This window comes from Phoenix dactylifera, chromosome 17, assembly GCF_051530095.1.
Source record: "Phoenix dactylifera cultivar Ajwa chromosome 17, Ajwa_hap1_PhDact_Kaust_v1.1, whole genome shotgun sequence".
Taxonomy (NCBI): domain Eukaryota; kingdom Viridiplantae; phylum Streptophyta; class Magnoliopsida; order Arecales; family Arecaceae; genus Phoenix; species Phoenix dactylifera.
Window position 1 is genome coordinate 6,631,934 of NC_143206.1, and position 5,192 is coordinate 6,637,125.

Here is a 5,192-nt window from a genome sequence, read left to right on the forward strand (position 1 = left end):
TCTCTATTCTAATGATGATTATTTTGGCGAGATTTGGGCTCGATGCAGTGATGCTCCTCATGAAGATTATTCAATTCAAGAAGGTTACTTATTTAAAGGTAACCAATTATGTATTCCTAATTGCTCTCTTCGCCAAGCAATCATCAAAGAAGCCCATAATGGAGGACTTGGAGGACACTTTGGCCGAGACAAGACTTTAATCCTTGTCAAAGAAAATTTCTTTTGGCCGAAGATGAGAAAGGATGTAGAGAGACATGTCAACTTATGTCGAACATGCCATATTGCCAAAAGCCGAGCTCAAAACACCGGCCTTTATACTCCTCTTCCTATACCTCAAGCTCCATGGGAGGATGTAAGTATTGATTTCGTTCTTGGTCTTCCTCGCACTCAACGTGGAAAGGATTCGGTCATGGTGGTTGTTGATCGATTCTCTAAAATGGCACATTTTGTACCTTGCGAGAAGACCTATGATGCATCTAAAATTGCTGATCTTTATTTTCGAGAGATTGTCAAACTTCATGGCATTCCAAAGACTTTCACTTCGGACCGAGATCCAAAATTTGTAGGACACTTTTGGCGGACTTTATGGGCGAAATTGGGCACCAAACTTCAGTTCAGTTCTTCTCATCATCCACAAACCGATGGTCCAACGGAAGTGGTGAATCGAAGCCTTGGCAATCTTATTCGAAGTTATTTGGGCAATAACAAGAAGCAATGGGACTTAATTCTTCCTCAAGCGGAGTTTGCATACAACCGCTCAAGTAGTTCTACTACCGGTGCTAGTCCTTTTGAGATCGTCTATGGGTGCAATCCTAATGGCCCCCTTGATCTAGCTCCCCTTCCTCATGTTGTTCGATTTAGCGGTGATGCAGAAGCAAGAGCTAATGAAATCAAAAAGATGCATGAGCAAGTTCGATCCAAGATTGAGAAGAACAATCAAAAGTTTAAGGAGAGAGCTGATAAGTATCGACGCTCGGCATCATTTAAAGAAGGCGACCTTGTATGGATTCATCTTCGTAAAGAACGATTCCCCCATGGAAGATATAGCAAATTACAAGATCGTGCTGATGGACCATTTCGAGTTCTTAAGCGTATTGGAGAAAATGCCTATCAAATTGAACTTCCTGGTGACTATGGAGTTTCTGCTACCTTCAATATTTCTGATCTAATTCCATATCATGATAAAGAAGAGGCATTGGACAACTCGAAGACGAGTTGAGCTTCAACCGGGGGAGTATGATGCAGGTGCATGAACGTCAGACAACTTGCATGCCATTTTCAGAGTATTAAATGGCCGAATTTAGAAAAGTTATTAACATAAAGATTTCAGGTCTCTTTCTCTTCTTTCCAACAAGCCTAAGAACATTAAAATCCGAGTTATGGTTGGAAAGTTATAGGTATTTCAAGAGGCAGGTGTCTTTTGACCTTTTAAATTCCCTAAGAGAATTTAGTTGGGTTTGATGTCTTTTATTGTGTGAGTTACCCATATTAAGGTGACTTTTGATCTTTCATTTTCTTTTGTCTTTTCATGTTACCCATGACTTGCCTATAAATAGTCATGAATTGTAATGAGAAGGCATCCAAGTATTTGAATGAAAGTTATCTTCCTCCTTGCACAAGAAATTTATCTTGTCTTTTCTCCCACTTCCATTGGATTGCAAATTGATCCAAGCGGTATCATTCTGCTTCCTTAAGACATCCCTCTATCAATATCCACACTTAGCAATTAGCCACTTCCCTCTGTTATATCATTAGCAAGTGGGCACAGGCTGAACAGTGCTGGGCGGTGGGTGTGGCTCCAAGTTGACAGGCAGAATAGTAGTGCTTCAATTTAAGGACGCCAGGAGGCCGGTGCTCCGCCAGACACGGCACACTGTTCGACTAAAGAGATGCCATCGGCCCCCCATCCCATATCCTTTATTAATTCATCAGAATTTGGACCTTTGGCTGCATGGGAGACAGAATCCAGGACAGACTGAGCCTTGACCAAAAGCCAGCAGCTCCTAGGGGAAAAAAAAAACACAAAGACTTGAACACCAAGTTAGCTTACTGCATACGAAAGGACAAAAACTATGCCCCAAGAGTATACGAGAAGAGAAGAATGAAGCTGGAAAACAGCCGAAAACTATGACACTGAAAATTATGTGGTCAAGTAAAATGTAACAGAAACCTAGATAACAGCTTGGTAAACGTAATGGGAGTGTTAAATAATTCTCCTCCATAATTTCAATCTCAACAGCCAGATAACTTGTAATATAACTTTTATGGTATGCGTAGATGTATGTAAATATGACAACATAAATTCTTGAACATAAATGATGTTCTCGAACTAACAATGCAGCAGTAGTATGTGATATCTAATACACCACTAACTTGTATCCAAGGACCGCGAACCGCGAATCCGTACCAATCGGTGGTCGGTATGGTTTGATACCGAACCAGAATCAGTACAGTTAGAACAATAATGCCCCAGTGCCCATAGTCAATCTAGTTCGAAACTGAGTCGACTCAGTGCGAACCAACTAGTTCGTACCAAGTCGGCATCGAACCGGCCGGTTTCACAAAAAAAAACTCCTATAAACATACCATTAAATGATGAAATCTGCATCTCTTCTCCAAATCCTATTCGGTGACGGCCTTAGCAACTTCTAGGCAGGATTGGCAGCTAGAGAAAACGTGGCAGAAATGCTGTAGTTGTACACGGGATCTCAAATCTCAAATGCGATATAAAGCAAACTCCCGAGTGACAGTCAACCAACTGGTACTTCACCATCCTCATCTTTTACCCAGTGCTTCTGTAATCTTTTTTGGCTAGATGTACGTGTCTTGCTTGAACTCTCTTCTCCTTTTAAAAGAGAAATAGGAGCATTGCAATAGTAGTGCATTTGTCAGGTTATATAAACAACTGAAAATTTTCACAGCTATCCATTCTTCTGCTCACATCCATATCACATGCCCGAGATCTTCTCTTTACTAGGGTAAACAACTCTCTTGGCATGTCAGGATTCAAGTATTATGAACAATTGAAGCTTATAACTGCAGGACAAGCCAAGCGATACAACAGTTTATCTATCAGATAGAATTGGAGACTGAATAAAAAGTACAACGCGATTTCGTGATGAACGAGAGGTTGGTTAACATATAGTTTGCAGGTAGTTTATTTTTGCTAGATATCATGTTGAAAACAACTCAACACAAAACAACTTCAATGGGCATGTCAATGAAGAAAGATAAATATTGCAGACAAAAAAGTATTTGTGAACATAAAGCAAAAACAGTACAGATATTAAGTTCATGAATGCTTTTATATACAGTAAAATTGATCACATATAGCCTAAGGTCTATTTCAGCAATCCCTGACTTAAGAAACTAATCAGTAATAAACCTTAGCAATTGAAGTAAATGCAAAAATATAGCATATGATCCCACCTTCATACTTTCCCACTAACAGGAAAATTATCTGGTTCTAAATATATAGTTTAAAAAGGTTGAGGTGATTAATCACTGCACTTACCTAATTTTTGACCTCATGCCCATCAATGTGATATTACTGAGTTGTGCAAGAGAACAATTTTGCTGAGCACAGTGTCAACTTGTTGGGTACTATAGTGTAAGACATATTCTTGAATCACAGAACTCTTTCAGACTATGCTTTGTTGTGCAATGACAATATCGCAAGCCTAGAGTAATGAAGAAACTTCCAAGCCTTGGAAAGACCAGAATTACAATTAACTAACCCCAGCTTTAGCATCCCAGGGATGATTGGAAAGTAAATTACCAGAAAAGATGGAAAAGTGAGGATGACGAATTATCAAATACAATACGAGTGCAGCACAAATTTTAAATATCTAAAACGTTGTTGTTTTTTCTCTGCGTCAATTTATATGTGCTAGCTTTCTTTCAGCATGGTGAACAGGTAATCTATTGTCAGTTCAAAGTTGCAAGATTTCTCATGCATAATTAGTGACCTTCGATGGCTAGCTATCTAAGTTGGTTATTCAACTCACCAAGTAGCTTTTCTTTCTTGATGATATAGAGTTGTGATAACCCAATATGATGAATAGGCGAGCTGATAACTTGTCATCATCATAAATATCAAATATCTATGTTTTCTTTTCTTTTCAAATATTTAAGTGTTACATAAAATGTTACTAATTTACAGTAAGTATTCTTTGTTATAAATATGTGATTATAATACCGCAAACTATTTTTGAAATTTAATAAATTATCATGGTCATGCGATGAATAATTATAAATGTACAAAATCTTTCATAAAGATATAATTCTTTATGCATTTACCAATTTTTTCATTTGATACATACAAACTTTGGTTTAATAAAGTTTTCCATGACATGCAAGAAAAATCAACATGTTTGGAATCTGTTTTAACAATCTGCTCTCGATGAAAACAAAAGTATTTGTTGCTATATACGCACATGATATAAGAGAAGAGGACATCTTACACATTGAAAAAAGAATTCATCACCGTTGGGAAAGAACCAGCAAGAGCCGAGAACCAGAAAATTTTGGGGGTCGTCCCTGTTGTTGATCCATATCACTACCTGAATGACAGATACAAAAGTTGCCAATATGTAGCCTTCTAATTCAACTTTTCATGCACATTAATGGCCTGTTTGGATGACTGCATGCTCTGTTCTAGGAATAAAGAATATGGGTTGGGTTTTAAGTGAGACGATAGCAGCAACGTGAAGTGTAAATTGTGAAGAGCAAGGGATACTCCTTTCAGCACCTTTACCTTCACAACCTAAACTCTTTGGGAACCTTATTCCGCGGACATGGGTATGAGACCACCCAAAGAGGCTACAAGTTGATGGGTAAGCATTTTGGAGGCTTAAGAGTTAAGATAGAGAATAAGTTAATATGCAATCCTTGAAATAATCATCAGATGATAAGCTTATGATATCTTAACTAGTGAAGCCATGGGAGGGACATAATCATAACTATCAATCTTTATCCCCTATATTTGTCTATTTGGCATTCACTCTATGGATCCTCATTTTTACATTTGTATCAAAGTCACTGAAGTTTCAAACTTTTCCATAATTTTAAGCTACCGAGGACCATTGTCAGATATTTTCTCATATATATAACTAGGACAGATCTAATTCTGTAGATGAAGATCAAGCACACCTTATATTTTATTATCAATCACAAAATAACACAGTTCGAAC